Genomic DNA, 22,899 nt, shown 5'->3' with positions numbered 1-22,899 from the left:
TTGTGTGGCTTTTCCCAATCAGATGCGAGGTGGGGAGGAGCCAGTTGTGCCCCCCGGCCTTATCAGGACGGTGACTGCGCAGATGCTGCGCTGATGCGCACAGCGGGTGCGCCACAGCCATGCTGAAGGTGTGCCTAAGGCAAGCCCGTCTGTGCCCGTCTACGCCTGGACGCCGCCAGGCGCGCTGCCCATTTGGCCACTAAACTAACATATTCGGCTAAAGAATTGTTCCTACTTAAAAATAGCTGCAACCCTTGCATTAATCAGGCCGGGTGCCGTGTTGATGGACCACCTGACTACAACCAATGCAGGTTCACTGTCAGAGGCGAAGGCCTCGTTGCCAAACCCACCCAGACTCTAAAACTTCTTAACCTTAACTGTCGCTCCCTAGTTAAACATTATGCAGATGTATTGGACTTCACCCAATCAGAAGAATCAAACCTTCTATTTCTTACAGACACCTGGATTACCCCCACCAGCGTGTTCGAACCCCAGCTAGCACTTCCTCAGGGTTATTTAATAAAGACACTGAACAGAGAGGACGGCAGGGGAGGAGGGATAGCAATAATATATAGAAGTATTTTCACCTGCAGTTTGACCAAAGAACCAATGATGGACAGTGAAAGTGGCCTTTTAAAATCTTTATTAACCACAATTTTACCCTGATGGGACTACTTATTTACCATCCTCCTGGGAAATCTAGAAGGTTCAAGGACGCTCTCATTAATTTAGTTCCCATTTTGGCCACTAGATCTGACAACTTCACTATTTTAGGAGATCTTAATCTCCATCTTGAAGACCATCATAATTATGAAACTGCAGATTTTCTGGCAGGTCTCGCTGCCTTTCAATTACTGCAATCTGTGGTCAGTTCTACTCATTTGGCTAGTCATCTTCTTGACCCAGTATACTCTAACTTAACTACCCTTAGAGTTTTACCCCCGCTCCCCATGGCATGGACCAAACTCTTTCTCATCCCTATGGCTCTTCCTTACATAAATCAGCCACTATGTACCGACCCTGAGCCTCGGCTAAAACACCCTTGGCACAAGCTCTACGTCAATCTCTTTATGGGCACCTTAAGATCCCAAACACCCCAACTACCGGATGATGTTGAGGCTGCTGACAGATGTGTCAACGGGTGGCTTTTACAGGCTCTTGATGTACACATTCCTGCCAAACTTACTACACGTCGTAAAAGCTACACTAATCCCTGGTTCAATGTAAAATTGTCACAGGTGAAGAAAAACTGCAAAACTCTTTAAAGGACCTGGTGATGTAACTATGAGCTGGCTCTTAAAGCTTATTATAGCTCTGCCTTTAAAACCTACCATAAACTGATCCGGAAAACACGCGCTGACTATATTGCAGAAAATATAAAGAGCAGCAATAACCCCGCCAAAAGTATTATCTCCCTGCTTAATGACATTAAAAATCCTCCCACAGCTAAGGCCTTGACAATCCCTTTCCAAACCCTACAAAGAATGGTTTCAGGCCTGGTCACAGCACTGAATCCGCTCTATTGGCTGTGACGGAACAACTGTGTTGCACTTTGAATGAGGGCCAGACTTCTGCTCTGATCCACCTTGACCTTAGTGTCGCGTTTGACACGGTATCGCACAGAAATCTGTTGCAACGTTTTCAAGAGATTGGCATAGGAGATCTGGCTCTTGACTGGTTCATGTCATTTCTAGCTGACAGATCCTTTCAAGTTATCTCCCCTCCCTATGGCTCCCAGAGGCAACCAGTAAACCATGGGGTCCCTCAGGGCTTGGCCCTGAGTCCGACAATTTTTAATATCTATGTCCAGCCCCTGGCGGAATTGGCTAAAAGCAGAGGCCTCAATCTCTTATGCTGAAGCCACTCAACTGGTCATCTCGCTATCCAAAACCTCTGATCTGCATTCCACCAGGTTTCGTGAGGACATGATGGCCATCACTGAATGTATGACGACCAATTGCTTGCAGCTTAATACTACTAAATCTGAGATCCTACTTGTGAGAAGGTGGCCTGATATGCAGGGCTCACTATTCTAGTGAACACTATGTATCAGTCCAGCAACCCTTATTGATGATTGGTTGTAAGTCAACCTTATAGACCAGCTATCCTAGTAGCGTGGATACGAGCAGTCTAAGGCTAAAGACTCGAGAGGGCGTGTTAAGCCAGCTGTTTACCACAAATATACCCCTTGAATACCAAGTGAAAGGACACCACACAAGTGTTATGAAAATAAACAGATATTTATTAAGAATCACAACAGCCCTGTACTCTTTATGAGGACAGGGTACTAAGCACAAAACAAAACTCTTATCAAAATACTTAAGTTAGCACAGTATATACAAATGCCCGAGGGGCACGGAAAACCATATACTTGAAAAGTGGAATGCAAAATTACTAGCAGGTAAGTACAGTACTAATAGGCTTTGGAATCGCTAGATCTTGACTATAGAATCTTCAGATTACTTCTAGGAGACCCAGGGGACTCGGGTGCAGAGTGTGCACTCTCACGCGTGATGCGGGACAAAGTCTATGGTAGCTAGAATTTGCAAAGTTAGTGTTCTCGGGCGAACCCGACCTGGTAGGAGGAAAACGAAAGTGGATTCTGACCCTTGGATAGTGAGGCTATGCTGGGGCACCGAAATGCCGAAGTTACCTAGCCCAGGGGCTGCAGCTGCATAGGACTCAAAGGACGTCGGGAATCCTCGTAGACGGACCAGGAGCCTGGAATAAAGAGGTTGCTGGCAGGCGACCAGTGAAGAAAGTTCGGTGGATCCAAGCCTGGATCGATGGAAGATGACACCTGAAAGCAGAGGGGACCAAGTTCGAGACTACTAGCCAGTAGTCAGTGGGCACCAGGAGGGCACCGGATGGTAGCCACCTCGACTAGGTGAGTGGGTGACGCTGTGCTCGAAGATCTCACGGACCAGGAGGCGTTGTCGGCGACCAGGATGGAGGAGCGAGCTGTCCCACGATGATTGAAGCTGTCGGCGTCGCTGGACCCAGGATTGGGCAACAAAGCCTTGGCAAATTCAAGCCCACGCGGTGGACCTAAAATGGCGTCTGGAGTGGACCAGGAGGGTCCGGGGTGCTTCTCTGTTGCAAGGAAGCAAGGGCCAGTCTGGAGCAACCAGACCAGCAGCAGTGATGTCGTCGGGCGTCGTGAAGAAGGCCACAAGCCAGCCGGCTAGTAGCCACACAGCGCGGTGAGCACGCAAAAGCAAAGGGGCCCCACGCAGATCATGGAGATGCTGGAGGGCTGATCTTCGGTGCTGGAGCTGCTCAGGGTTGGGGCTTCTCGGACCCCAAAGCACTCACCAGTGGAAGACTCGGTGGGCTTGTTACAAAGAAGTCGTGCAGTCTTGGCGATCGTCGGTCCCTCGAGGTCTCGTCGCACTCACGGTTCTCAGCTTTGCTGTAGAGGTGAGTAGAGGTCAGAGGTGCCAGGGAAGCCGGGTCTCGTCGAGCTGGGTCGTCGGATTCGTGAAGAAGGACTTGCAGCAGACCGCAGTGTTCTTAGGATGGTGCCTGCGGATGCAGGGTGACTACTCCTTAGCCACAAGGGAGAATCTTGAGGAAGAAATCTTGAAGTCCTTTAGCAGAAAGTCGTGTCTTGATTCCAAAGATGATCTAATTTGAACAGGGGGCCCGCTCCTATCTTTATACTAAAAAAGGGGGCTGACCCGGTGACTAGGTCCTGCCTATGGGTGGGACCAGGAGGGGGTGGTTACACCCCTCTCCCCTGCCGGACTTCCCCAGGCCAGGGGCTGGTGTGCCCCTGGAACTGGTTCTGACTGGCCTATGCGTAGTGAGCACCGGGGTGCCACTCAGCAGTCACCTTCCTGAAAAGCCCTGCCTACCCAGGATACACAAAACCATGTCTGGGATGGTGCTAGCACCGCCCCGGACAGGAAACCCTTTGTCCAAGCCTCCCTCGCTGGAAGGACTCCCAGCAGCAGGAGGTCAGACTCGTGTCTGTGGTGGCAGCATCCATTTTGTGGAGCTGAGGCTTTAGTTAACTTTAACCGGGGTTCACAGTTACATACATGTCGTGTCCCTCTAGAAGGGTGGAATGCTAACCCCGTCGCCAGAATTGGCGAGGGGTTAGTATTCCAATTCGTATGACACCTTACTCGACATGTTTTGATAAAGCAATACCAAAGATAGCATTTAACCGCGAGGATTATAATGCACTTAAGAGTATATGGTATGCGATATCATGGAACAGCTATTAGGACTTGGTTCCGCAAGCTGCAGACAGGCTCCGCTCATGCCAGAGCACCATCTCACACGATTCCAAGCACTCTGCCTTCAGGATTGTCAAGGCCTGCCATAGGAGTGACTGATAGGAATCTGTGTGTCCATTTTAGGGTTAGGTATAGGTATACTACACCTACAGCAATGGGTGATTACACGACTTTGCCCCAGCTGTCATGCAGCCAGTTGTGTCAAATTTAGGAGGCCAGCCAGGGGTGGCATAATACATGCTTCAGCCCCTGGCAGCCCTGGGTACACCCATAGGGTGGCCCAGTACCAATTGGAAATGCACCTAGGGTACATGGAATCCATTTTACAGAGAGAGCAGTAGGCCTGGGGTCCTGATTGGCAGGATCCCAGGTCGACTATGTCAAAAACCAGCTAAAACACAGGGCAAAAAGTTGGGGGCAACCATAGTCAGGAGGTACCTTCCTACACAACCCCCCCCCCCCAAACGAAAGGAGATAAGGCTATCCTTGTCCAGGTAAGCCTCTATTACCTAAGTGGCCATATAAGGAAGTACCAGCTCTGGCTTGGTTTCCCCCTGTGTCATGGTCCACTAGGCAACCCCTCACCCTAAGGGTATCTGAGGGTCTCCACCATAGGGAATCTCTGTCTCTGGTGTGTCTTGGGAAAGTAGAAGGCTGATGCTGGGGTGGAGTACTGAAGTGAGGCTCCTCTACCTTTGGGCTCAACTTCCTCCAATCACCATTCATCATGTGTGCCTTTCTTTCTTTAGCTGAGATGCACTGAGCTCTCAGGGTCAGCCTCTGGCTACCTAAAGCTGGAGGCTGAGTCCCTCTGTTTTGCTTACTGGAGGGACAGGTCAGGTCTGGGGTTTTTAGGCCCCATGTTTGGCTGTGCCCAACAGTGTCCAGCTGTGGGAGTTCCCTAACTACTTTTAAGGGGGATCCCTCAGGAGTCTGACTTATTTTCACTTGGCTAGGTTTACCAGCTTCAGTGATCCTAATCTGCTGATTAAGGGGTTCTTTTGGACAGGGGGCCCTTTGGGGTCCACCACTGGCCTCCCTGTCCTCTTCAGCCCTGGGCTGACTGAGGCAGGGTAGAGAGGTGCAGGTTACCTGCTCCAGACTGGGTCCCACCTGGGAAGGGTCCACTGCCATCAGGGGCTCTGCCAGGCTAGGCCTGACTACCTCTGGGGCAGTTCCTTCAACAGGGGTAGAGTCAGTTCCCTGGGGAGGCTGGCTCTCACCTAGTGTCTGGGAGGGGGAAGACTCTTCTTCCTCCTCAATGCTCTCTGTTTGAGTGGAGTGATCCATTGTTTCAGGCTTCACAACCTCACTATCTGTTTGAGTAGAGGCTGAGACCATTTCAACCTTGCCAACCTTTTCAGGAGGGCACTCAGTTTGTGTTTGGGCTGTGACTGTCACAGCCCTCCTATCCTGTTCTGGAAAGTCTGTCTGAGCCTGGGCAGTGGCTACCACTGCCCTTCCAACCTTTTCAGGGAGGAATGGTGCTTGGACTGGGGCTGTAGCTATTACTGCCCCACTAACCTGTCTGGATAGGCCTATCATTCTGGAATGAGTTTCTTGTTCCACCTCAGCCCATGCTGAGAGTTCCAGGTCATTCCCCAGTAAGCAATCTACAGGTAGGTTATCTGTCACTGCCACTCTCATGGGCCCTGTGACATTACCCCAACTGAGCTTGACTACTGCCATGGGATGCCTTCTCTTCACTCCATGAATGTCTGTCACCTGATAAGTAAAACCAGGGGTCAGTTGAGCAGAGGGGACCAGATGGTCACTCACCATGGTGAGGCTGGCCCCTGTGTCTCTGAATGCCTCAACTCTCTGACCATTCAGTAAAACTTCTTGTCTATACTTTCCCAAAATGTGGGGTCCAGTAGTGAAGTTGGCAAACCCCATGCCAGTCTCACAGACAAGAGTGTGGTCAGGGAACCTGGCTAGGCCATAGTCCTCCTGATTGCCCAAAGTAATGCCCACCACATTCTTGGGGGCACTCCCACCACCTGGGGGATTACCACTAGTGGTAACAGGAGGTTTAGGAGTATTACCTGGGGGTATATTTCCCTTATTACCATTTTTAGGGCAACTGGCATCACTTTTGTAATGACCCACCTGTTTACAGGTATGGCAATAAGGTTTCTTCTGTTCTGAAGGAGTGTTCTGGGACCCACCACCCTTGTTGGAGTTTTGGGGCCCTTGGGAAGTCTTCTCTGTGGATTTATCCCCACCCTTCTCTTGAGGCTTGGTTGATTCCTTTTTCTGGTCACCACCCTGGTTTTTAGGCCTAACCCTGGTTCTGACCCATTTGTCTGCCCTCTTACCCAATTCCTGTGGAGAGGTCAGATCAGAGTCTACAAGGTGCTGGTGTAATAACTGGTTCTGACAATTATTTAAGATTTGCTCCTTCATAATTAGATTATACAATCCTTTAAAATCAGTAACCTTACTACCCAGTAGCCAGCCTTCAAAAGCCTTAGTGGCACAATCAACAAAGTCAGTCCAATCTTGAGACTGAGTTTTCTGGGTGTCTCTGAACATCATCCTGTATTGTTCAGTGGTTAAACCAAACCCATCAACCAGTGTATTCTTCAAGATTTGGTAATTGTTAGCATCCTCCACCCTTGTGGTGAGGAGCTTATCTCTACCTTTACCATCAAAGGAGAGCCACAAGATAGCTGCCCACTGACTCTGGGGAACACCCTGCACAGTGCAGGCTCTCTCCAAAGCAGTAATCCATTTGTGGATGTCATCCGCTTCTTTAAAGGGGGGCACTATCTTATTCAGGTGCTTTGTATTAAAACTCCTTTCCCTATTGCTAGGTTTATTGCTGCCACCAGTGGGCTGTAGCCCACATAATTCTTGATCTCTAGCAAGGGCAAGTCTCTCTTTGGCCAGGGCAAGTTCTTCCCTTTCAATCCTCAGTTTGACTGCCCTTTCTTCAGCTTCATACACTCTCCTCTTAGGGGAAGACATCCCTCTGTGAGAAGAGTTGAGAGAGCCATTGGTTCGAAAGGATCTGTTAGAGCCTCTTGATAGAGACCTAACTCGTCCATTCCCAATGTTAAGCTGACCTGAGAGTGGCCCCAGGGGTCCCCCAGTACCAATCTCATGTCTGCTTAAGTTGGACCTGGTTAGTCTACTGACTTCTACCTGTCCCTTATCTGCCTCATCCCCTGACAACTGGTCCTCATCCTCATCCTCAGCATCATCTGCTTCCTGGAGGGGATGGTCCTGGCTATCAAAGGGTCCCTGTAAGGGGGGCAAACTCCCATCTGGATTAGAAGGGTCTGGGTTACCAGCCCTACTGGCATCATAAGCCTCTAAGAGACCAATCAGAAAGGAGGTTGTGGGGTTAGACCCCTGTTTTAGCTTCCTGAGGGTACACACTTGTCTCATCTCATGGAAGCTAAGAGCAGCATATTTTGAAGTAAGGACCTGTGGAGGGTCCACTGACACAAGGGGATACTCAGAGTTTCCTCCTTTGTCTGACATGCTGATTCTAGTGTGGTGTAAGTGATGCACCTACCTACACTATGTGTTTACCTACTGATCCCTTGCTAAGAGTTGCAGCCAAGGTGTGCTAAGCCTTGAGGAGCTGCAACAGCTGGTTCAGTAGAACTCAGAGTATTCTAAGCTTAGTTATATGTACCTAACAGTACTTATGTGATCTATCAACAAGATATTCTTAAGATACGTGTGGTAAAACAACAGCAAGCTCAAATCCCAACCGCTGCTCACCAATGTGAGAAGGTGGCCTGATATGCAGGGCTCACTATTCTAGTGAACACTATGTATCAGTCCAGCAACCCTTATTGATGATTGGTTGTAAGTCAACCTTATAGACCAGCTATCCTAGTAGCGTGGATACGAGCAGTCTAAGGCTAAAGACTCGAGAGGGCGTGTTAAGCCAGCTGTTTACCACACATATACCCCTTGAATACCAAGTGAAAGGACACCACACAAGTGTTATGAAAATAAACAGATATTTATTAAGAATCACAACAGCCCTGTACTCTTTATGAGGACAGGGTACTAAGCACAAAACAAAACTCTTATCAAAATACTTAAGTTAGCACAGTATATACAAATGCCCGAGGGGCACGGAAAACCATATACTTGAAAAGTGGAATGCGAAATTACTAGCAGGTAAGTACAGTACTAATAGGCTTTGGAATCGCTAGATCTTGACTATAGAATCTTCAGATTACTTCTAGGAGACCCAGGGGACTCGGGTGCAGAGTGTGCACTCTCACGCGTGATGCGGGACAAAGTCTATGGTAGCTAGAATTTGCAAAGTTAGTGTTCTCGGGCGAACCCGACCTGGTAGGAGGAAAACGAAAGTGGATTCTGACCCTTGGATAGTGAGGCTATGCTGGGGCACCGAAATGCCGAAGTTACCTAGCCCAGGGGCTGCAGCTGCATAGGACTCAAAGGACGTCGGGAATCCTCGTAGACGGACCAGGAGCCTGGAAGAAAGAGGTTGCTGGCAGGCGACCAGTGAAGAAAGTTCGGTGGATCCAAGCCTGGATCGATGGAAGATGACACCTGAAAGCAGAGGGGACCAAGTTCGAGACTACTAGCCAGTAGTCAGTGGGCACCAGGAGGGCACCGGATGGTAGCCACCTCGACTAGGTGAGTGGGTGACGCTGTGCTCGAAGATCTCACGGACCAGGAGGCGTTGTCGGCGACCAGGATGGAGGAGCGAGCTGTCCCACGATGATTGAAGCTGTCGGCGTCGCTGGACCCAGGATTGGGCAACAAAGCCTTGGCAAATTCAAGCCCACGCGGTGGACCTAAAATGGCGTCTGGAGTGGACCAGGAGGGTCCGGGGTGCTTCTCTGTTGCAAGGAAGCAAGGGCCAGTCTGGAGCAACCAGACCAGCAGCAGTGATGTCGTCGGGCGTCGTGAAGAAGGCCACAAGCCAGCCGGCTAGTAGCCACACAGCGCGGTGAGCACGCAAAAGCAAAGGGGCCCCACGCAGATCGTGGAGATGCTGGAGGGCTGATCTTCGGTGCTGGAGCTGCTCAGGGTTGGGGCTTCTCGGACCCCAAAGCACTCACCAGTGGAAGACTCGGTGGGCTTGTTACAAAGAAGTCGTGCAGTCTTGGCGATCGTCGGTCCCTCGAGGTCTCGTCGCACTCACGGTTCTCAGCTTTGCTGTAGAGGTGAGTAGAGGTCAGAGGTGCCAGGGAAGCCGGGTCTCGTCGAGCTGGGTCGTCGGATTCGTGAAGAAGGACTTGCAGCAGACCGCAGTGTTCTTAGGATGGTGCCTGCGGATGCAGGGTGACTACTCCTTAGCCACAAGGGAGAATCTTGAGGAAGAAATCTTGAAGTCCTTTCGCAGAAAGTCGTGTCTTGATTCCAAAGATGATCTAATTTGAACAGGGGGCCCGCTCCTATCTTTATACTAAAAAAGGGGGCTGACCCGGTGACTAGGTCCTGCCTATGGGTGGGACCAGGAGGGGGGTGGTTACACCCCTCTCCCCTGCCGGACTTCCCCAGGCCAGGGGCTGGTGTGCCCCTGGAACTGGTTCTCACTGGCCTATGCGTAGTGAGCACCGGGGTGCCACTCAGCAGTCACCTTCCTGAAAAGCCCTGCCTACCCAGGATACACAAAACCATGTCTGGGATGGTGCTAGCACCGCCCCGGACAGGAAACCCTTTGTCCAAGCCTCCCTCGCTGGAAGGACTCCCAGCAGCAGGAGGTCAGACTCGTGTCTGTGGTGGCAGCATCCATTTTGTGGAGCTGAGGCTTTAGTTAACTTTAACCGGGGTTCACAGTTACATACATGTCGTGTCCCTCTAGAAGGGTGGAATGCTAACCCCGTCGCCAGAATTGGCGAGGGGTTAGTATTCCAATTCGTATGACACCTTACTCGACATGTTTTGATAAAGCAATACCAAAGATAGCATTTAACCGCGAGGATTATAATGCACTTAAGAGTATATGGTATGCGATATCATGGAACAGCTATTAGGACTTGGTTCCGCAAGCTGCAGACAGGCTCAGCTCATGCCAGAGCACCATCTCACACGATTCCAAGCACTCTGCCTTCAGGATTGTCAAGGCCTGCCATAGGAGTGACTGATAGGAATCTGTGTGTCCATTTTAGGGTTAGGTATAGGTATACTACACCTACAGCAAAGGGTGATTACACGACTTTGCCCCAGCTGTCATGCAGCCAGTTGTGTCAAATTTAGGAGGCCAGCCAGGGGTGGCATAATACATGCTTCAGCCCCTGGCAGCCCTGGGTACACCCATGCCCTGAGTTACAGGGTCTGATAGGGTGGCCCAGTACCAATTGGAAATGCACCTAGGGTACATGGAATCCATTTTACAGAGAGAGCAGTAGGCCTGGGGTCCTGATTGGCAGGATCCCAGGTCGACTATGTCAAAAACCAGCTAAAACACAGGGCAAAAAGTTGGGGGCAACCATAGTCAGGAGGTACCTTCCTACACTACTGGTGGGCAAGGACACCCAATTTGGAACAATCAATGGTGGCCTCTGGCCCTGGGAATTTCGCCCACTCCTAAAGACACTGTAAAAAATCTGGGCATGTGGCTAAATAGTGTTCTCACCTTTCAAGCCCAGACTAAATCAGTGGCAGGCAGTTGCCTCGGTCTCCTACGCGGCCTGAGGCCACTACTCAGTTTCTTTGACTTTAACACTCGTCAAGTTATTGTCCAGTCCACAATCCTTTCTAGACTGGACTATTGTAACTCCTTGTATCTGGGTGCTAACAAGGCCTGCATTTCCAGATTACAGAGAGTGCAAAACGCTGCAGCTCGCTCCATCTTTGCCCTTCCGCGGTCTTGCTCTACTTCTAAGTTCCTGCAGAAATGACACTGGCTTCCGGTGGAAAAAAGAGTCAAGTTCAAAGCTCTGTGCATTGCGCACAGAATCTCTCATGCCAAGCCCCCTCTATTCTAACCAACCTTCTCACTCCTTACAAGCCTGAACGTGACCTTCGCTCATCACACCAACTTCGGGTGTGCATCCCTGTGTTAAAAGAGCACGGGTGGGAGGACGCTATTTCTGTGTGCTAGCTGCGTCCCTCTGGAACACTCTCCCTAGCACCATCAGGAACCTTCAGGATCTCCGGGTGTTTAGGAAGGCCATCAAGACCTGGCTTTTCCCCTGAGTTCCCAGGTTGCAGTCTCTCCCTCCTTTTGGTCTTTTTATGGCGGATTTTAGCCCTGGGATGCCCCGTTGCTGGAGAAGCCATGAGCTCTACAAATCTGATAACATAACATAACAGCTGCATAGGGTTCCAGCTAGGCCACCGCAGCAGGGGCTCCACAGCATTCGGTGGTGGCAAAGCTTCTCTACTACAGGGACCCTGATCATCTTTTGGCACAAGCCAGGCCCCGGAGAGACATTTGTGTAACCAACAGAAGGGTTATGATTTTCCAAGACTTTACTAAGGAAGTTCAGGAACAACTTTCCACATTTAGGGAAGCCAAGAAACAGCTTTGCCGGGTGGGCCTGTAGTAGGCCATGTTGCTTCTGGCGAGAAAGAAAAAGACACACAATTGATGGACGGAATGCAGAACAAAGCAAAATATTCACCCCCAGACAAGAGATCTGGGTTAAATCAATCATTCTTTTGCTCACCATGCCACCCCAGTTTAGACCTGACCATATGCAAATCAGTCTTGACCCTGTGCCTCACGGGAACAGTCCAGCCCGAACTGCCAAGCCAGGTCTTCCCTGGACCGGAAACAAGCATCCTAGGAACGGTTTCTGGGTTTCACCCCTCTTCAGCCAGGATAGCTTGATTCCAGTGGCACAGTGAGCCCAGCACCCACGTCTGGGCATACCTGGCACACTTATGGCGAGAAAGCAAAAAAAAACACAATTGATGGACGGAATGCATAACAAATCAAAACATTCACCCCCAGTGAAGAGATCTGGGTTAGATCCATCATTTATTTGCTCAACATGCCACCCCAGTTCACACCTGGCCATATGCAAATCAGTCTTGACCCTGTGCCTCATGGGAACAGTCCAGCCCAAACTGCCAAGCCAGGTTCTCCCTGGACCCGATACAAGCATCCTAGGACCGGTTTCGGGGTTTCACCCTTCTTCAGCCAGGATAGCTTGATTCCAGTGGCACAGTGAGCCCAGGGCCCAAGTCTGAGCATACCTGGCGCACTTATTGCGAGAAAGCAAAAGACACAGCTTTTGACCCAGCTCAGAGTGGTAACACCGAGGTGGCGAAGTGTGGGACTGGATTGAGGTGCATCCACCGGCCGGCCCCACTCAGGAGTTGCCGGGGTGCACCCCTCGATGGAGGACACTAAAGAAACATGATGAAAGGCCTCCTTCGGGGACAGAAGTCTACAGAGAACAGCGGAGGGCAGTGGAGGTGATGGCTGCCTTGAGTAGGAGAGAGCTGAGCCATCACTAAGTGATGAGGGAGCTCAAATCTCTATCACACAGAGACCGTAAGCTTAGCAGAGAACTTGGAAGTTGACCAGCCTCGAGCCACGCCTTGCACTGCAGATCAAATTATATGATGTTGTGGTCAGGTTGAGTGGCTGGAGGCTTTTTGCAAATAGGGGCGGGTCGATACATTTTCTCCTGAGGAGTGCTTACAGGAGCAGACACCCGGGGCTCACCTAAAGCTTAGCTCATTTAGAAGGGTGGGGGGCCAGATGGGAGCCGACTCACTGGTCACTGTTAGGCTCCCGTTTAAATTTCTGTGGGTAAACCCACATATGCATGCCTGTTGAGTGATTGTTTGGATGGGGGGGGTTGCCCTGCTTGTCCTAGGATGTGGGAGTTAGAGTGTTAATTGTTTCTCAGTTGGAAAATCAGATATAATGGATGCCTCAGGTCAGAACCTTTGTTTGAGAGTACTGGTGCAGTGCTGCATTAGTTGGGATGCATTTGTCCAGTGGAATGAGCCAGGATATTTTTCCTATGCTCAATGGTATCCGCTGTGACATATAAAGTGTTACAGTGGAATGTCAGGGTGATGCATACCATGGCAAAATGGCATAAGGTCTTTGCATATCTTAATAGGAGAGGGGTGCAGATAGCGCTGCTACAAGAAATACACCTTGGCTAAAGAAGTAGCAGCACTACAGCAGAAGTGAAGAGGGCAGGCTTTCTTTACAGATTACTCTTCCTTTGCACAGGGAGTCTTGGTGTGGGTAAGGCCTGTGATCCCTTTCCACCACACAGGTATTTGATTTAACCCGGCAGGTCGCTATGTGATGGTCATTGGGTGGGAAAATGGCCTAGATATCTCTGTAAGCAGCATCTATAGCCCAAATTTGGATCAAGGGCTCTTTCTAGCTGAGCTTTCGAGAGTATTAGCCGCTCACCTCATGGGTCAGGTCCTCCTGGGAGGAGATTATAACTGTGTGGCGGACGCTTCCATGGACAGTTCCATTCCCCGTTACGAGACTCCCCTATAGTCAGAGTGGCTAAAGTGTTAACGAACTGGCAGGAGCAGTGGGCTGGTAGATTCCTGGAGGTTACATCACCCAGGGGATCAGGATTATTCTTTTTTCTCCTATCTACATGATCTTCAAGTATGGTTGGATGCAATATTGTGCACACCCGCTATGCATCAGATGGTTAAGACCACTGAGTACCTTTCCAGGACCTCTCTGATCATAATCACTTGCTGCTTGGGTTGGGCTGGGAGAGAGAAAGGCCAGCACACCGACTTGAAGGCTCAAACTAGAGGCCCTGGAAAACCTTGACCTTAGTGTCGCGTTTGACACGGTATCGCACAGAAATCTGTTGCAACGTTTTCAAGAGATTGGCATAGGAGATCTGGCTCTTGACTGGTTCATGTCATTTTTAGCTGACAGATCCTTTCAAGTTATCTCCCCTCCCTATGGCTCCCAGAGGCAACCAGTAAACCATGGGGTGCCTCAGGGCTTGGCCCTGAGTCCGACAATTTTTAATATCTATGTCCAGCCCCTGGCGGAATTGGCTAAAAGCAGAGGCCTCAATCTCTTATGCTGAAGCCACTCAACTGGTCATCTCGCTATCCAACACCTCCGATCTGCATGCCACCAGGTTTCGTGAGGACATGATGGCCATCACTGAATGGATGACGACCAATTGCTTGCAGCTTAATACTACTAAATCTGAGATCCTACTGGTGGGCAAGGACACCCAATTTGGAACAATCAATGGTGGCCTCTGGCCCTGGGAATTTAGCCCACTCCTCAAGACACTGTAAAAAATCTGGGCATGTGGCTAAATAGTGCTCTCACCTTTCAAGCCCAGACTAAATCAGTGGCAGGCAGTTGCCTCGGTCTCCTACGCGGCCTGAGGCCACTACTCAGTTTCTTTGACTTTAACACTCGTCAAGTTATTGTCCAGTCCACAATCCTTTCTAGACTGGACTATTGTAACTCCTTGTATCTGGGTGCTAACAAGGCCTGCATTTCCAGATTACAGAGAGTGCAAAACGCCGCAGCTCGCTCCATCTTTGCCCTTCCGCGGTCTTGCTCTACTTCTAAGTTCCTGCAGAAATGACACTGGCTTCCGGTGGAAAAAAGAGTCCAGTTCAAAGCCCTTTGCATTGGGCACAGAATCTCTCATGCCCAGGCCCCCTCTATTCTAACCAACCTTCTCACTCCTTACAAGCCTGAACGTGACCTTCGCTCATCACACCAACTTCGGGTATACATCCCTGTGTTAATAGAGCACGGGTGGGAGGACGCTCTTTCTGTGTGCTAGCTGCGTCCCTCTGGAACACTCTCCCTAGCACCATCAGGAACCTTCAGGATCTCAGGGTGTTTAGGAAGGCCATCAAGACCTGGCTTATCCCCTGAGTTCCCAGGTTGCAGTCTCTCCCTCCTTTTGGTCTTTTTATGGCGGATTTTAGCCCTGGGACGCCCCGTTGCTGAGGAAGCCATGAGCTCTACAAATCTGATAACATAACATAACAGCTGCATATGGTTCCAGCTAGGCCACCGCAGCAGGGGCTCCACAGCATTCGGTGGTGGCAAAGCTTCTCTACTACAGGGACCCTGATCATCTTTTGGCACAAGCCAGGCCCCGGAGAGACATTTGTGTAACCAACAGAAGGGTTATGATTTTCCCAGACTTTACTAAGGAAGTTCAGGAACAACTTTCCACATTTAGGGAACCCAAGAAACAGCTTTGCCGGGTGGGCCTGTAGTACGTCATGTTGCTTCTGGCGAGAAAGCAAAAGACACACAATTGATGGACGGAATGCAGAACAAAGCAAAACATTCACCCCCAGACAAGAGATCTGGGTTAAATCAATCATTCTTTTGCTCACCATGCCACCCCAGTTTAGACCTGACCATATGCAAATCAGTCTTGACCCTGTGCCTCACGGGAACAGTCCAGCCCGAACTGCCAAGCCAGGTCTTCCCTGGACCGGAAACAAGCATCCTAGGAACGGTTTCTGGGTTTCACCCCTCTTCAGCCAGGATAGTTTGATTCCAGTGGCACAGTGAGCCCAGGACCCACGTCTGGGCATACCTGGCACACTTATGGCGAGAAAGCGAAAAAAAACACAATTGATGGACGGAATGCATAACAAATCAAAACATTCACCCCCAGTGAAGAGATCTGGGTTAGATCCATCATTTATTTGCTCAACATGCCACCCCAGTTCAGACCTGGCCATATGCAAATCAGTCTTGACCCTGTGCCTCATGAGAACAGTCCAGCCCGAACTGCCAAGCCAGGTCCTCCCTGGACCCGATACAAGCATCCTAGGACCTGTTTCGGAGTTTCACCCTTCTTCAGCCAGGATAGCTTGATTCCAGTGGCACAGTGAGCCCAAGGCCCAAGTCTGAGCATACCTGGCGCACTTATTGCGAGAAAGCAAAAGACACAGCTTCTGACCCAGCTCAGAGTGGTAACACCGAGGTGGCGAAGTGTGGGACTGGATTGAGGTGCATCCACCAGCCGGCCCCACTCAAGAGTTGCCGGGGTGCACCCCTCGATGGAGGACACTAAAGAAACATGATGAAAGGCCTCCTTCGGGGACAGAAGTCTACAGAGAACAGCGGAGGGCAGTGGAGGTGATGGCTGCCTTGAGTAGGAGAGAGCTGAGCCATCACTAAGTGATGTGGGAGCTCAAATCTCTATCACACAGAGACCGTAAGCTTAGCAGAGAACTTGGAAGTTGACCAGCCTCGAGCCACGCCTTGCACTGCAGATCAAATTATATGATGTTGTGGTCAGGTTGAGTGACTGGAGACTTGTTGCAAATAGGGGCGGGTCGATACATTTTCTCCTGAGGAGTGCTTACAGGAGCAGACACCCAGGGCTCACCTAAAGCTTAGCTCATTTAGAAGGGTGGGGGGCCATATGGGAGCTGACTCACTGGTCACAGTTAGGCTCCCGTTTAAATTTCTGTGGGTAAACCCACATATGCATGTCTGTTGAGTGATTGTTTGGATGGGGGGGGGTTGCCCTGCTTGTCCTAGGATGTGGGAGTTAGAGTGTTCATTGTTTCTCAGTTGGAAAATCAGATATAATGGATGCCTCAGGTCAGAACCTTTGTTTGAGAGTACTGGTGCAGTGCTGCATTAGTTGGGATGCATTTGTCCAGTGGAATGAGCCAGGATATTTTTCCTATGCTCAATGGTATCCGCTGTGACATATAAAGTGTTACAGTGGAATGTCAGGGTGATGCATACAATGGCAAAATGGCATAAGGTCTTTGCATATCTTAATAGGAGAGGGGTGCAGATAGCGCTGCTACAAGAAACACACCTTGGCTAAAGAAGGAGCAGCACTACAGCATAAGTGAAGAGGGCAGGCTTTCTTTACAGATTACTCTTCCTTTGCACAGGGAGTCTTGGTGTGGGTAAGGCCTGTGATCCCTTTCCACCACACAGGTATTTGATTTAACCCGGCAGGTCGCTATGTGATGGTCATTGGGTGGGAAAATGGCCTAGATATCTTTGTAAGCACCATCTATAGCCCAAATTTGGATCAAGGGCTCTTTCTAGCTGAGCTTTCGAGAGTATTAGCCGCTCACCTCATGGGTCAGGTCCTCCTGGGAGGAGATTATAACTGTGTGGCGGACGCTTCCATGGACAGTTCCATTCCCCGTTACGAGACTCCCCTATAGTCAGAGTGGCTAAAGTGTTAACGAACTGGCAGGAGCAGTGGGCTGGTAGATTCCTGGAGGTTACATCACCCAGGGGATCAGGATTATTCTTTTTTCTCCTATCTACATGATCTTCAAGTATGGTTGGATGCAATATTGTGCACACCCGCTATGCATCAGATGGTTAAGACCACTGAGTACCTTTCCAGGACCTCTCTGATCATAATCACTTGCTGCTTGGGTTGGGCTGGGAGAGAGAAAGGCCAGCACACCGACTTGAAGGCTCAAACTAGAGGCCCTGGAAAACCTTGACCTTAGTGTCGCGTTTGACACGGTATCGCACAGAAATCTGTTGCAACGTTTTCAAGAGATTGGCATAGGAGATCTGGCTCTTGACTGGTTCATGTCATTTTTAGCTGACAGATCCTTTCAAGTTATCTCCCCTCCCTATGGCTCCCAGAGGCAACCAGTAAACCATGGGGTGCCTCAGGGCTTGGCCCTGAGTCCGACAATTTTTAATATCTATGTCCAGCCCCTGGCGGAATTGGCTAAAAGCAGAGGCCTCAATCTCTTATGCTGAAGCCACTCAACTGGTCATCTCGCTATCCAACACCTCTGATCTGCATGCCACCAGGTTTCGTGAGGACATGATGGCCATCACTGAATGGATGACGACCAATTGCTTGCAGCTTAATACTACTAAATCTGAGATCCTACTGGTGGGCAAGGACACCCAATTTGGAACAATCAATGGTGGCCTCTGGCCCTGGGAATTTAGCCCACTCCTCAAGACACTGTAAAAAATCTGGGCATGTGGCTAAATAGTGCTCTCACCTTTCAAGCCCAGACTAAATCAGTGGCAGGCAGTTGCCTCGGTCTCCTACGCGGCCTGAGGCCACTACTCAGTTTCTTTGACTTTAACACTCGTCAAGTTATTGTCCAGTCCACAATCCTTTCTAGAATGGACTATTGTAACTCCTTGTATCTGGGTGCTAACAAGGCCTGCATTTCCAGATTACAGAGAGTGCAAAACGCCGCAGCTCGCTCCATCTTTGCCCTTCCGCGGTCTTGCTCTACTTCTAAGTTCCTGCAGAAATGACACTGGCTTCCGGTGGAAAAAAGAGTCCAGTTCAAAGCCCTTTGCATTGGGCACAGAATCTCTCATGCCCAGGCCCCCTCTATTCTAACCAACCTTCTCACTCCTTACAAGCCTGAACGTGACCTTCGCTCATCACACCAACTTCGGGTATACATCCCTGTGTTAAAAGAGCACGGCTGGGAGGACGCTCTTTCTGTGTGCTAGCTGCGTCCCTCTGGAACACTCTCCCTAGCACCATCAGGAACCTTCAGGATCTCAGGGTGTTTAGGAAGGCCATCAAGACCTGGCTTATCCCCTGAGTTCCCAGGTTGCAGTCTCTCCCTCCTTTTGGTCTTTTTATGGCGGATTTTAGCCCTGGGACGCCCCGTTGCTGAGGAAGCCATGGGCTCTACAAATCTGCTAACATAACATAACAGCTGCATATGGTTCCAGCTAGGCCACCGCAGCAGGGGCTCCACAGCATTCGGTGGTGGCAAAGCTTCTCTACTACAGGGACCCTGATCATCTTTTGGCACAAGCCAGGCCCCGGAGAGACATTTGTGTAACCAACAGAAGGGTTATGATTTTCCCAGACTTTACTAAGGAAGTTCAGGAACAACTTTCCACATTTAGGGAACCCAAGAAACAGCTTTGCCGGGTGGGCCTGTAGTACGTCATGTTGCTTCTGGCGAGAAAGCAAAAGACACACAATTGATGGACGGAATGCAGAACAAAGCAAAACATTCACCCCCAGACAAGAGATCTGGGTTAAATCAATCATTCTTTTGCTCACCATGCCACCCCAGTTTAGACCTGACCATATGCAAATCAGTCTTGACCCTGTGCCTCACGGGAACAGTCCAGCCCGAACTGCCAAGCCAGGTCTTCCCTGGACCGGAAACAAGCATCCTAGGAACGGTTTCTGGGTTTCACCCCTCTTTAGCCAGGATAGCTTGATTCCAGTGGCACAGTGAGCCCAGGACCCACGTCTGGGCATACCTGGCACACTTATGGCGAGAAAGCGAAAAAAAAACACAATTGATGGACGGAATGCATAACAAATCAAAACATTCACCCCCAGTGAAGAGATCTGGGTTAGATCCATCATTTATTTGCTCAACATGCCACCCCAGTTCAGACCTGGCCATATGCAAATCAGTCTTGACCCTGTGCCTCATGAGAACAGTCCAGCCCGAACTGCCAAGCCAGGTCCTCCCTGGACCCGATACAAGCATCCTAGGACCTGTTTCGGAGTTTCACCCTTCTTCAGCCAGGATAGCTTGATTCCAGTGGCACAGTGAGCCCAAGGCCCAAGTCTGAGCATACCTGGCGCACTTATTGCGAGAAAGCAAAAGACACAGCTTCTGACCCAGCTCAGAGTGGTAACACCGAGGTGGCGAAGTGTGGGACTGGATTGAGGTGCATCCACCAGCCGGCCCCACTCAAGAGTTGCCGGGGTGCACCCCTCGATGGAGGACACTAAAGAAACATGATGAAAGGCCTCCTTCGGGGACAGAAGTCTACAGAGAACAGCGGAGGGCAGTGGAGGTGATGGCTGCCTTGAGTAGAAGAGAGCTGAGCCATCACTAAGTGATGTGGGAGCTCAAATCTCTATCACACAGAGACCGTAAGCTTAGCAGAGAACTTGGAAGTTGACCAGCCTCGAGCCACGCCTTGCACTGCAGATCAAATTATATGATGTTGTGGTCAGGTTGAGTGACTGGAGACTTGTTGCAAATAGGGGCGGGTCGATACATTTTCTCCTGAGGAGTGCTTACAGGAGCAGACACCCAGGGCTCACCTAAAGCTTAGCTCATTTAGAAGGGTGGGGGGCCATATGGGAGCTGACTCACTGGTCACTGTTAGGCTCCCGTTTAAATTTCTGTGGGTAAACCCACATATGCATGTCTGTTGAGTGATTGTTTGGATGGGGGGGGTTGCCCTGCTTGTCCTAGGATGTGGGAGTTAGAGTGTTCATTGTTTCTCAGTTGGAAAATCAGATATAATGGATGCCTCAGGTCAGAACCTTTGTTTGAGAGTACTGGTGCAGTGCTGCATTAGTTGGGATGCATTTGTCCAGTGGAATGAGCCAGGATATTTTTCCTATGCTCAATGGTATCCGCTGTGACATATAAAGTGTTACAGTGGAATGTCAGGGCGATGCATACCATGGCAAAACGGCATAAGGTCTTTGCATATCTTAATAGGAGAGGGGTGCAGATAGCGCTGCTACAAGAAACACACCTTGGCTAAAGAAGGAGCAGCACTACAGCATAAGTGAAGAGGGCAGGCTTTCTTTACAGATTACTCTTCCTTTGCACAGGGAGTCTTGGTGTGGGTAAGGCCTGTGATCCCTTTCCACCACACAGGTATTTGATTTAACCCGGCAGGTCGCTATGTGATGGTCATTGGGTGGGAAAATGGCCTAGATATCTCTGTAAGCAGCATCTATAGCCCAAATTTGGATCAAGGGTTCTTTCTAGCTGAGCTTTCGAGAGTATTAGCCGCTCACCTCATGGGTCAGGTCCTCCTGGGAGGAGATTATAACTGTGTGGCGGACGCTTCCATGGACAGTTCCAGTCCCCGTTACGAGACTCCCCTATAGTCAGAGTGGCTAAAGTGTTAACGAACTGGCAGGAGCAGTGGGCTGGTAGATTCCTGGAGGTTACATCACCCAGGTGATCAGGATTATTCTTTTTTCTCCTATCTACATGATCTTCAAGTATGGTTGGATGCAATATTGTGCACACCCGCTGTGCATCAGATGGTTAAGACCACTGAGTACCTTTCCAGGACCTCTCTGATCATAATCACTTGCTGCTTGGGTTGGGCTGGGAGAGAGAAAGGCCAGCACACCGACTTGAAGGCTCAAACCGGAGGCTCTGGAAAACCTGGTCTTCCGGGATACGATTGGGGAGGAGGTCAGGCAATATTTTGCTGACAATGCTGGTTCTGCCTTGACCACCCCAGGTGGAGTGGGACACTGTTAAAGCTGTGATTAGGGGCAGGTGTATTTTGGAGTTGATGGGAGTCCAAAGAACCATGCTGGCAAATGCAGATAAGGCTGGGAAAGAGTAGAGGGACACCGGAAAATGTAGGCTGGGACACTTGAAGGTACAGGCGGAACTTCTGAAGTCTAAAGAAAAGGTAGCAGAGCTGGTAGAGCGACTGCTCTGATTTGATTTAGGAGTTACATGCTTGGTGCCCATGCTGACAGGGACCGGAGGGGATAATTGCTCGCATGGCTCGCAAACCCGGCCAAATGGGGATCAGTGTTGGCGGAGCTTATGGTAGACCAGGATACACGCAGAATCATCAGATAAAAATCATCAGTGAGATCCATGGCTATTACCCTTCTCTTTATAGTAGCGCGGCTGACCAAGCAGCTGTCAATATTGAGGCCTTTCTTGAATCTGTTGAACTGCTGACTATCACACTGGTGGACTCAGGTGACATTACGCTGCCTATGATTAGGGCAGCTATAAAATCCATGGCTCATTACAAAACACCGGCCATGGACGGACTGGGTCCCCAACTGGTGGAGATATATGAAGCAGCAAAAGAACCAGGACTGCTCCTCACCTCTACATGAGAGGCCCTAATTGTGCCCCTCCTAAAGCCTGGCAAACTGGCTAATGACAATAGGCCAGATAGGCAACTGCAGATGCTGAACATTGACTTTAGGGTACTGAGTAGAATTTTAGCCACCTGCCTTTTGCAGCATATACCAGTGTTTATACATCGAGATCGGGCAAGGTTTATCCCGGGCCCCAACACAGCCCTGAATGTTCGTATACTTCTCCGGACATTGGAGGTAGATGGTTACGATAAAGAAGAGGCTTTGATTCTCACAGTCGATATCAAGAAGGCCTTTAATAGCCTACAATGGGCCTTCCTCTGTAAGGTAATGCTGCGCTTTGGCCTTGGACAGGGGTTTGGGTCTTGGACCCGACTGTTGTATACAGATCCGTCGGAAACGGTCAAGATGGGCTGTATCATATCAGAAAGAAACAGAGTGGAGTGAGGCACTGGGCAAGGGTGCCCTTTTTCCCCGTTGCATTTTGCCCTGGCTGTGGAGCCACTAGCCAGTATTGCCAGGATGGGGACTGCATACCGGGTTACTGCGTTGGGAAGGCACACCCACCACATTGTGCTCTATGTTCATGATCTACTATTGTTCCGTTGAGATACCGGGATGGCCTGGAGGGATGCTCAAGACCTACTGGAGTGATTCAGGATGGTGTTGAGGTGAGGGTCCATTATCAGAGGTCCTGCCTTTTCCCCACGAGGGTGAATAGGCCCTTACCAGGGGCATTGGAGGAGGTGAATTGGGAGCCTCATTGTCTCCCCTACCTGTGAGTGTGTATATATCATGACCCCGCAGACCTCCTGGAGGGCAATATGGGCAAGCCGCTCCATGCAATTCAATCTAGCGCTGCTGACCTTTGGACCACGCTCGCCCTTTCAGTGGCGAGAAGGGTAGCGATATTGGAAATAGTGGCCCTCCCCTGT

At 50.1% G+C, this 22,899-nt stretch overlaps 1 protein-coding gene across 1 annotated transcript in view; it reads left to right on the top strand.

Moving 5' to 3' along the window:
- CFAP45 (cilia and flagella associated protein 45) overlaps positions 1-22,899 on the top strand; it is a 377,198-nt gene that overhangs the window by 266,679 nt on the left and 87,620 nt on the right. The gene's annotated exons all lie outside the window — the stretch shown is intronic.

Source organism: Lissotriton vulgaris, chromosome 12, assembly GCF_964263255.1.
Source record: "Lissotriton vulgaris chromosome 12, aLisVul1.2, whole genome shotgun sequence".
Lineage (NCBI taxonomy): Eukaryota > Metazoa > Chordata > Amphibia > Caudata > Salamandridae > Lissotriton > Lissotriton vulgaris.
Note: the sequence above shows the minus strand (reverse complement) of the source record. Positions and strands in the feature narration are given on the sequence as shown.